We start from the raw sequence: 11,964 nt of genomic DNA on the forward strand, positions 1-11,964 counted from the left end.
TGAATTTGAACAAGAATTTTAAGTAAACAACTGAGTGCAGTAGTTTATTTTATTTCCTTTTTTTTGGGGGGGGGGGGGGGGGTTTCGGGTGGCAAAACGAGATTACAGAAGGGCTGTCAAACCCCTTCTGTGGGACACGTGAACGTTTTCATGAGCGGAGTATTTGCTTAGGTGTTCGACTGTGTTAACCTCAGACCCTGCTTCATGCAGCCAAAACCCACATTCAAAGAAATGAGATGAAGTGTAAATTGCTGTCAACTCATTTCAGAATTTTTGTATTCATTCCTGTGACGCTTTAATTCAACTCCGACACAGGAGCTGGTTCCCAGGAGAAAAAGCTGTACGTACACGACGTCACAATAAGATTCTGTGCGAGTACTGGCAGAGCACAAAGAAGCAGTTTAAAGTGGAGTGACAGTTTGACTTTCATAGTCACGCATTCACAGTGTCCATTTAGTCAGAACAAGGCCACGTAAAGCTCAGTAAAAACACAGTGTGATGTGCTTGTCAATGACTGTAATCATGTATATGGAAGGGAATAGGTTATGTTCTGTCCACAGCCATAACTCAGGGTTTTCTTTACCGTCTGCTGGCTTACATCAGTGCTTTACTGTAATATCCATATTTGACAGATGCCTTGAAAGACTTCCTCAGCCAAAGCAGTCTGATAGTTTGCACCCAAAACAGCTCTCTCCCTTTTGATTCACATTTTATAAGGAAAGGTCAGCGTAGCAGTGATTTATGATACATTCTCCTGTAAATTCAACAAGGTAATCCATCAGCGCGAAAAAACAGAGAGCTCCATAATAAGCGTTTGCCTCCTCAGAGCCGCTGAGCGAACATACAAAATGAGCATTTTTATGCACAAGATCTGAAAACTCAACAAGCATTTAAGAAAGGGGAGTGGACGCGATCGTTTTAATCTGTGAAGACAAAGAAGACTGACGGCTTTGTTTTGGACATCTGTTTCTCAACTTTAGCGCTCCCTCTTATCTCTGCTAAAAGTCCCAATTTAATGCATGACCACAGCTACAAATGTAGGTGTTGCCCAGCCATTCTTCTGCGGCTCATCCAGCTGTAATAAACAGGATACTGTTCTGGAACAATGCAGGCAGGAAGCAGGCTCCTGCACACTTGTCCCTTAAGAGATAATCTGGGGCATGTTGGCATTTCACTACTTGTCATGGTCAAGATGTGCAAGCCAGACTAAAGAAAATAGAGGAAACGCTCAGTGCAGTAGGAATTCCAAGCTCGCCTTCAAACAATACCTTGGGCCTAACCTCTGATGTAAATCATCCAATGGTTTGACTCGACGCAGAGAACAAAGGGGATAGACATTAAGTGGTACTTTTTTCCTTCGTAGTCAGGGGAGGAAACCCGAATTTGCCTGCCAAGTCTGTGCGCTTATAAAAGAATCAGTGAGGGGAACTATAAAAACAGAATGAGTTTGGGATTTTTTTTCCCAAGACCTCTTCGCTGCAAACACGAAGAAATTACCTCTTGGAAGATTTTTCCCCTGTGCTGCAGATTCCTGCATGTGGGCAGCTTGTGGGATTAATGCAAACAGGCGACTTGTCTTATTGATCAATAAGGAGCCTGGCTTCGTGGAGGAAAGCCAGCCTCTGAACATAATATGACCCTTTGGATGGAAGAACCGAGGCCCGATCTGGCGCTTTATTCCACATCTGAGCCCCCGAGCCCCGAGTTTTCGCGTTCCCCGCGCCAGGCTGCACAGCGTGTGGTGGCGAAGACAGACAGCGACAGTGGTGGGAACGGGCGGCAGGGAGGCACTTCTGAAGCGGGCCTCTTCTCTAATAAAAGGGGCGATCAAACATGCTCGTTGCCTGTGAAAGAAAATATTATTGTAGAGAACGGCAGAACGGGGTGATGTGGGAGGGTAAGAGCATGTTTCGTGCCAATTTGGCCCTCCAGCGTGAGCGCTCTGATTTGGTTTCAGGGATCGTTGCCGGAAATTGAAAACAAATGTGCAGCTTTTTGATGCGCCACCACTCGTGCATCTTTTTTTCGCTGCTTTTCCTTTTGCCGTCTCGTTTTGCGTCGCTTCTTTCCTGGCTACATTCCTCATCCGAGGAGAAGCAACAAAACGCACTTCCTCCACATGTAAAGGCCTTTGTCTCAGTCGGCCCTTTAAAACAAACGGGAAAAGGTACTTTCCTCCCTCCTGGGATTCGCAAATAGGAAGTGCATGATTTGTGGAATTACAGTCTGACTTTAATGCTGACGTTCGTCATCACGGCAGGCCAGACAGGTAGTTTGAAAGTTATCCTCACTGACAGCTGGAGCTCAGACTGGTGGCAGAACGAGCTCTTTTAGTGTGACTTCCCATTAAAAATGTTTTTTGTTAGCACATCATGTCAAGGTTACTTATGCAAACGCACAATCGTACATGCACACAAACAACTACACCACGCTGAGTCAGCGGTACAGCGGTGATGATGCATTCTCTGAGGCAGGGAGGGACACGTGTGTGTGTTTGGGGTGCTGACTGGCATTCGGCGCACAGCAGGATGACATCATCCCCGGGGCACTAATGATTGGGTGACCTCCTCCCCGCTGGCGATGCCGCCTGGCGTGCAGATGCACAGCAGACGGTTTCCTCACACGTTCTCTGCGAGGCTACCGTACTTACTTCATCTGCATTAACCGGAGGCCCGAGCTCAGGAAAAGCCGACATGTCCGGGCCAAGCAGTGCTCTGCGTAAGACTGTATTATCTCTGCAATCTGAATCCAATTAACAGCAAACCCACTCAGAGTTCAAGCGCCAGAAGGGGACAGAGAGGGAGGAGGGCGGCGCTGGAAATATCTGGGGAGATGAAACAGCGGGAGAGAAACAAATCACACCATCTTTCAGGGTTCTTATTGAGAATCCTCTTGCTCCTTTTGTGACATTCAACAATAGCATTGTTCTCTGAGAAGGGAAAGGCAGCGAATATCACCTTTATCTGCTGAATACACAATTCCCCAACAGCACCAAGACGGCGAGGAAGAGCCCTCCATCTCCCCTTTTTCCTTTTTAATCTAATTTCTCAGTCACGTCGGGTCACTCGAGTAGCAGAGACTCGCTTCTCGCTTGATGCCTGAGAAATGAAAACAAAGACATGTTTGCGAGCACGTTTTTTCCCCCGTCTCTCTCTCTTTCTCTTCCTTCATCCTCTGTTGATGCAAGGACACAGTCATCACACACAGACACTGAATAGATGAGGCAGTGACAGCTAGGGCTCGACTGTGCTGCAGGAGGATATGGTAATGTGAACCAAATGAGTCTCATACCCACGGTGAGTGGCCCTCGAGACAGATCCCTTCCTATGAAAAGGGTGTTGAAACATACGGTAATTGCTTCAGTGTCGTTTGGCAGCGGTGTACCTCCTGACTTCAGGAGCTTTTTATAGACAGGGTAATTCTCCATTATTCTGCCAACGATACATTTCAAACGAGAGGGGAGGGGGGGGAGGCCACGACGCACACTTAAAAACTTGAAAAGTGATAAAAACAAAATGGGAAAATAGGAGGGTGGGGGGTGACTTCCAATGGAAATAATTCATGTGCTGGTTTAACGGCCGCACAAAGACGCATTGTGACTCGGGGCTTTTATTTTCCCCCCATTCTGTTCATACCTAATAAATAATTTTGCGACTGAAGTGAGAGCAGTGTGTGTGACAGTTACAGGTCGCGAGGTGCTACGGTAACAAACAGATAAATAAATGGAGCCGGGCAGACTCTGGTCTTCTGGCTCTGAATTATTAAGAAACTACAGGCAAACAGCAGACGGTGAGTGGAGCAGATGAGCTTTTAGTCTTTTCTGCATCTTCGACATGTCCGAGGTTTCAGCACAGACCATCTCTCGACGTTCTCCTTTTCATGGCGCGCTGATTTGTGGTGAGATTTTGACACAAAATTGCCACCGATCACCCACGCAGGCAGGTTCTGACGTATGAAGTGCCTCCAACACATGTCTGTTTGCAGATGCTTCACCTTATAAAGATCACCTTCGTGGTTCCGATCATTAGGCAGTGATGAACGCTTCACTGCTGCCTGAGAGAAGAAAGGGAAACAGGAGGTGTTGGGTGGCTTTGAGCATCACCGTGTAGAAACGTTTTACTTTGAAGTGAAATATTACAGACGCTCAGGTGGAAAATTACACATCACACAGGTACAGGGACTTGATTTCAAAGAGTCCAGCAGAAATCTGGATTTGCTGGCTGTTATTTTACAGTGTACTTAGAGTAATCTGGGATAGTCAGAGCGTGCTTGTGCAAAATATTCGGCAGTATAACACAATGGTGTAATTTTAGTATCCATATTGCAGTCTACATAAACAGAGGAAACCACATCAGATGTCCACAGAAGTCTGAATATCAAAAATAACTGAAATTTAAATAAATTAAAACGTTGTACTATACTGTAAACAAAACAGTAGCTTCCTGTTATTATAGTTTTCCACATTGGTGCATTCACCTTTATAGATGCGGAGCCGTATATGAGCACACAAAAATCAGAGCGGTGGCTACAGTGCAGGTGTTGCGTGTTATCACGTCTCTGGTTTGGGCAAAGTGGCATTTAAGGGTTTTTGTGTTTCTCTTTTGATCAGGAGGCAGTTTTCTCTGAGGTTGAGGTCAAGGGCTGAGTGAAGTGGAGTTCCTCCTGAAGCAGAAGTTGGAGAGGCAGAGAGCAGAAATAAAACAGTTACACTTGGAAAAAGCCAGTTTTACATTGCTGAGATATCTACAGAAAGGTCTGCAGTCTGTCTCTGTGTGGTATGTCTGCAATGTTTTTACTGACTCAATAATGGTGTTTTTTACAGTATTACACAGTTAAGCTGCGCTACAAGAGAGAACTGACAACAAAGCAGCAGACCTCCTCAGAGGCATGCGAGCTCCTCGTCTCGGTACCAGACTGCATATTAACTCTGTGCAGAGTTTGTTGGTTTACATGCAAAAAAAGTAAATCTGTTTTTCAGGGTTAATGAAAGCTGTGCTCACACAATACGGGCAAATGAAAGGAAAAATAAATAGAAATAATACAAATGAGTTTCATGTTTAATTTGAAATTTAAAAATTCCAGGTCCGTTTCATTTATTTAATGGCTCTACAGCATGTGGAGCAGGGAAATTATTTTACTGCTATTGTTAAAGAATAATCATCATCACCATTGCATTAATAATATAATCTGTAGTTTATATTGCATTCAGAGGTTGAACAGTGTGTGTCTTTCAGAAAGACTAAGTCACAGGCTGACAGGAAACAGGCTTGCAGAGAGTTTGCAGAAGTGAAACCAGTCTTAGGTTATTCTGAGCAGCAGGCCAGACGAGGCCATTTGAATTACTAGGTTATTCAAATTGATCATTGCTTTAACAATGTAACAGATAGCTTTAAGATGGCCTTAAGATGTTTATGCATACAAGTTATTATATTAATTTTGTATTCCAGGTGCAGTTATAACTATTTTATACATATTGCATATCTGTGCTTATTTGAGTTGATGTTCAGGTTCATTAATGGTCTAAAGCTTCACTAGTGAGAGTGTCTAGATGATCCATCCAAGATCTTCTGGACCAATGGTTGTTTGTACTCTCCTTCCTCAATTTTTGAACCTTAACAAGCATCACACAGGGGGCTGCTGTAGAGCCGTGCCCTCCCAGCTGCTTCCCCAACTTCATGCCCATGACTTTCAGGAGAGTTTAAGTTAGAGCGATGGCTGAAATCACTCCTGTGCAGTAACACAAGTTATTCTTCTGTATTTATTTTTGAACACAGCTCTGTACACAAGCTGTAAGTGTAACAAAACAAGTAGTTAAACTTACATAAACCACAAGCTACACAGACCACCGTCGCACATATGACAGCATCAAGGACAAAAAAGCAACAAACAAGCAAACAAAGGAGGGGGGATAATTGTGTGCGACTCCCACCATACATTACTCTCACTCGCAGGTATACAATACACGTAAATTAGAAAGTAATCGTCCAGTGTTGAGCAATAAACATATTCCCAAATGTCCTGCAGAGGGACACTCATGAACCGTCCCCAACAGTCTCCACCAAAGGGGGAAAGTCTTTATTAGCAGGAACGTTTCTGAAGGAGCCCCAGATGCTATCAAAGCCTCGTTGCTCGTCCGTGATTGTGTCGGTGAAATCCATTTACTTAAACTGGGTCTGTCCACATCCTTCCAGGCAGCTGCAACGCTCTCCAGCCCTATGTCAGCATTTGGGAACCTTTTGTCTCATTTATACCTGAAACTTGCCGCAGTTTTTTTTAGATAATGATACAATACATTTTTCGGTTTTGTTTTTGTGGATATTTTTTTGTACTTCATTTTCATCTGGGTTATTTTCACAAACGTAACTGAAGACACACACACACACACACACACACACACACACACACACACACACACACACACACACACACACACACACACACACACACACACACACACACACACACACACACACACCTTTAGCATTTGACCTGTTAAACACAAGGGACCATAAATGTGTCAGGAATAACATTTATGATATTTATCGTACTGCTTTTCTTATTTTGCTCAAATGTTAGAAGAAAGCTTAGAGGCTGGCAGAGCTCCTCTCTCCTTTGCTTCACAGCGACTTGGCCATGCACTGTGGTTTTCTGGCAAATTTACCATTTGAAAAGTCAGAGGATCACCAAAGCTGCAACCGCGACTCCTGAGGGACAGTGGATGCCCGCACCAAATATAATAGAAATCCACCCAATATGGTAGAAAATGTCGGCCTCACAGAGGTGCTAAAGGGAACAACTGAGGGGATCAGCAGCAGTCAGAATCCTCTGTGGAGCATGTGTGCCTCTGCCAAGTTTAACAGCAGTGCGACCGTGTGGACCATCCCTGGAGCCACGTCAGTAGTTAGAACTGCAACAGAACACCACAAATACTTTAATTTGACTTGAAAACATCCTTTTGCCAACAATAGATTTTCATTTCTGCTCTCTCCGGTTTTTGTTTCCCCAAAGCGCACTGTGTATAAAAGTTTAGTGAAATATAGATTAACAGTCTGCACTACAGTAATGAATCTGCCTGTTTTTAATTGTGTACACTTTTGAATTTTAATAGGTTGAAACATCAACCTCCCTCGAGTAATTTGGGAATCTGTTTTGTCCCTGGAACTACAGCCGTGTCCCAGCCCAGCATCCGAAAGAAAAACACTGCATTAGATAATCGCAGTGTGCCTATTGAAGCCAAATGTGCAGACAAACCCGATGGTGGAGATAATTAAAGGGTAAATTCAGCTCAATATCTCTGAGGGTTTTTTTAAGGCAGTTAGAAAATGAGAGCACCCTTAAAAGCAAAAAATAAATGATATTACACCGAATGTCAGCAAATGTCAGAGCTTTGAGTGCATCGCAGGCCCAAGGCTACGCTTTTAGACTTTTCCTGCTGTCGAGCTGAAAACAGAGGCAGACGTTAACTCCTTTTTGCATGCCTTGATATTACATATCCCCTCGCCTCCCTGCCAAATATTAGGCTGGAAATGATGGAATATTAGAAATGCTTTTTAAACATTTTCTAGGCGATGACTCTCCAGGCTCCGACTTCCATAAGTGCACATGGATGTAAGGAGAATACTGCAAGGAGAAGTGGAACAGTGTTTGTCAGAGAGATTAAGTTAACATAAACAAGAAAATCGTGTGAGTGAGAAGCAGCTCGCAAACGATTTGGCTGCCGGTCGACATGTAACGTTGACCAGACCGATCCGTTGCGTGGCACTCGGCGAGGAAAGTAAATCTCGCCGGCTCATAGGATTTGACACTGATCCAGGTAAGAAGATGGCAAACTTTCAAAACACAGCAATCCAAACAGCTTTAAAACGTAAGGAGAAAAGCACTGCTGAAACTCAAACTTCCTGACAGCTTATGGAAGAAATGACTCACCCGTGCGGGCTGCCTTTTTTACCTAAACAACTCGGGGTATCCACCCCTAAAGTCACTAATAGTCAGACAAATCAAATCTAAAGTAGAACACGTTATCGCCGTAAATTTTGAGGCCCGTGTTCATAAAGAGCCGACGACCTCGATACAGTCCAGCAGTTCTCACAACTTCCATCACAGCTCTGCTATCTCTGCTACACTTTATTGCTCCCAGATGCTATAAACTGTGCGGCCGCGTTGTCAGCCGAGGTGACGATGAAAATCGCACGACGGCTCCATTCGCACTGACAGTCAGTCAGATCTCGCGTACAGTATCATAAACATGCTCTTATCAGGGCGAGCCGCTGACGGCCTCGTTCACAGCGCGTCAGCTGCGCCTCCACTTCACACACACTTTTTCATGCGTACCAGGCGTTCTGTTATTGCTCCTGCTGTTTGAAAAATGACAGGCCTGTATTTGTTTTTGCATTTTACATATAACCTGTGCTGCACGCAGAAACCCGTGCGTGGGCGTGGGCGTGGGGGAGCGTTTCTCCACAGGACAAGTATACAAATGTGTGTGTGCAGGCATTCTGTTTCCTGTCAGGCTCTGCAGCTCCTTGGAAGCAAAGTCCATCAGGCAGGCAGGCGCTGCTGTGGGCTTATTGAATGCTGGTTCAGGCCTGCAGGGAGGGAACGCTCCAGCTTACTTAATCACAGCACAAATGCCTTTATTCATCTTCAGAAGACTGCAATTAATTTCGGTGCCGGTGTCAGAACCTTTGGGGAAATCTGACCTGTTATTGCCTCTCAGAGTTGTGCGTGTTCTTTCTCTCACTCACGGTACCAGACGGGCATTCAAAACTCATTTCAAGGCTAATGTTATATTCACATTCACGGCTTCAGAGACTCTCTATAAAGTTTCTTTTGTTTCCTACGTACAATGGAGCCGTTCGTCCGCTGTCGCATACAGAGCGCCGAGCGCCGTTGAATGGAACGCTATGGAAAAACTCTGCCTCCTAACACCTAAACAATTTGTTTAATTAAAAAGTAAAACTCTGATCTGGCTCCAGTAACAAGCACAAAATGAATCCATAACTGGAAATTAAAGCTAGTTTTACGCTCTATTCTTATTTTTAAAAGCTTCTATTAAAAGAGCCAAATCAACATCACTGTTGTGCATTTACCTCTCAGCCATGTCTGTGGATTTAACTAATTTGTTCCTTTTGAAAGAGTTATTTATGTATAAGACTTGTTTTCCAAATGGCTCTCTGGCACGGCTTTAAACAGTTGGACACCAGAGTTCCTGGACATAAACTGTGCAGCAGAGAAACCTTCAGTCCTTTTCTTTCCATCATAATAATATCCACAACAATACTTTTTCAGTTTATTCTTTCTGTATTTAGTGGTGACTCAAAGAAAATACAAATTTGGGTGATCATTATTTTACATATGGGTGACATTCGCTGAGCAGGACACGTGAAAGGATGCAGATGGGAAAGTAAAAATATAAATGGAAACCCCCCAAAACTGGACTTATAATAAATCTGCTCCAAAAAAAACATCCAGTTGCTGCATGTGGGAAAAATTCATGCAACGTTTCACTCAAACTGGCCCAGCCAGTACAGACAGACAGTACAGAGTGCAGTATACATACACTTGGTTTGTGTCATTAAACCCTAATGGACGCTGCAAGTTCCAGTTTAAGTGCAACAGGATTGTAGGGTAGGTTTGTTTAGATGTAAATGCTTTGAAAGACACAAAATAGCATCCACTCGGCCAATCAAGATGAGACAAAGTCAGAACACTCACATGATTCATCTTTGTGTCAAAAACGATGCCTTTGAGCTATAAAAATGCCTTTTATCAATCATTCTATTGATACGTTTTGTCTGACATCACTTGCTGTCCACGGCTGTTCTCAATAACACAGCAGTAATGCAAAAGTTTAACACTACTGCCAAATACAGTGTATGTACAGAATAAGGTCATCCATGAATTTGTGATGAGCACTTCACTCCTATTCTTAAATATTTATTCATATAACTGGATTGAAAATAATTAACATGAGTTTGTTTTGTTTTTTAATGTCATGAGTTGTGCAACATCCATGTTTGGTATGTCGATCATATTAATTTCTCTGCACATTTCCTGTCTCCACTCTGACTACTACTACTGATGATAACATGCTAATGAATGTATTAATCTCTAATTCAGAGCAATAAAAGTGTCAATAAGTTTGTCAAGAATGTCAGCCATTAGTGTACATACAGCACAGTAGGGTGTTATAATGAGGTACAGTGTTTAAAAGGAACATATTTCAAATGTATATTTTCATCATGTGACTCATTTTGAGCAGTTCTGTGGTTGTCTTTGGAAAACATAAACGAGCATCATCTGGAATTTTGAAACTTTTTAAACTGATATTGGAAATGGATGTCTAATGGAAAACAAATGTGCCGTACAGCATTCGATGAAATAAAGGATAAATACGTCCCGCCGACTCTCCGTACAAGAATTTCAGCTATTTTAACTGTTCGCCATCAAGCAGTCAGACTGTCAGAAAACCAGGGCAGCTCCTGGAAATCCCCCTCTGCACACGTCCAGCACTAAAACGGGACGTCTGATGTAAAATGCCTTCAAGCAAAGGGAATCATTCTGGATACCGTTAAACGAAACTTTCCACGCTCGCAAACTTTTACAAGTACACGAGTAGAGGAGGAGATCCAGATACACGAGCTCTTTGAGGACCTCCGAGCGGCTGCGCTGGTTCTCAGAGTGAATCATGACATGGATTGATTTAAACCTGAGAGAAACCAGATGCGACCACAGCAGTTCTGAATAACTGGAGAATTAGAAGACTACGATTTCTGCCCATACGGCTTCAATAACTGCCATAATAACCAGTGCTCTTATTATTAAAGTACTTCATGAGGGTCATATAAGGGCTTTAAACAGGAACATGTTATTTATAGAACATATGCTGGAGTCCACCACAGATAAAGGACATGGTCCCAGTTCATTCAGCGCTAAGGATAGATATATATATATGTTTGTTATATAGCTGTGATCTGGAGCTAATATGATGCCTTTACATGTTTCTTTCAGTTTGTGTTCAGACATCATGATGATCTGGCCGTCAGAAACATCTACAGACACATTTCACTTGTTCCCATCTAAAAGTAACAATGTTTCTTACCTTTTGTCTACATGAAAGTTGTAGCTCTGTGATGCAAAGCCACACACGGTAAGCTCCACACCTGACCTTTAGTTTACTTTGCTGTCACTGCTTTAAATATATTCTACTCAAATATGTTGTTTCTCTATTAAATTAGCTTATTTTTTTTTAATGTTTGTACGGAGTGCACACATATCAACACTGTGAGGTCACAGTTCTGATTTATATTAAATCATCTTTCTGCGCTTGACTTACCTGGGTGGGGGTTTGGCGTCTCCTTCCTGGTTAGTAAAAGGTGTGTCAAAGGGCTGGGGCATCTGAAGTACTGCTGACAGCCTCATCGGACTGAACCACTTGCTTTGTTGCGTGGGGGTGTTTGGAGTTTAACTGTTTTGTGTTAGTTGGTTATATGGCAGCCATTTTTGTCTTCCCCTTGTGTGTCAGATGGTTTAGCTGATTTAAGCTCCCTCGCGGCTCAGTTTGTCTTCTCTTTGTTTGAGGTTTTGTTAAGTTGTTATTTTGACTGTAGTTTGAGTTGACCTCTTTAATTGGTCTGCCTGTTTAAGTTTTTGGCTTTGTTAATTATTTTTCATATATATGGGTCAATAAAGCCCCGCCCCTCCCTGAGCCTGGTTCTGCTGGAGGTTTCTTCCTGTTAAAAGAGAGTTTTTCCTTCCCACTGTCACCAAAGTGCTGCTCATAGGGGGTCATATGATTGTTGGGTTTTTCTCTTGAATTAAACACCTGAGTCCTCTCTGCCTTACTGCTCGGTCCCTGACATACTCATTAAGCAAAGGAGCAGAACAGAAGTACTGAACAAATAAACACAGTCCATGGATTTCAAACAAACTAATATTTTAATACAAGCAGCACGTCTCCGTTTC

At 43.1% G+C, this 11,964-nt stretch overlaps 1 long non-coding RNA gene across 1 annotated transcript; it reads right to left on the reverse strand.

Moving 5' to 3' along the window:
* Positions 1-290: 290 nt before the first annotated feature.
* LOC113006870 (uncharacterized) lies at positions 291-11,386 on the reverse strand. The gene is made up of 3 exons (XR_003269817.2): positions 11,336-11,386; positions 4,477-4,662; positions 291-4,053 (listed from the first exon to the last, which is right to left on the reverse strand). It is a non-coding gene; the product is annotated as an uncharacterized LOC113006870 (long non-coding RNA).
* Between the last annotated feature and the right edge of the window lie 578 nt (positions 11,387-11,964).

Source organism: Astatotilapia calliptera, chromosome 15 (assembly GCF_964374335.1).
Source record: "Astatotilapia calliptera chromosome 15, fAstCal68.1, whole genome shotgun sequence".
Taxonomy (NCBI): domain Eukaryota; kingdom Metazoa; phylum Chordata; class Actinopteri; order Cichliformes; family Cichlidae; genus Astatotilapia; species Astatotilapia calliptera.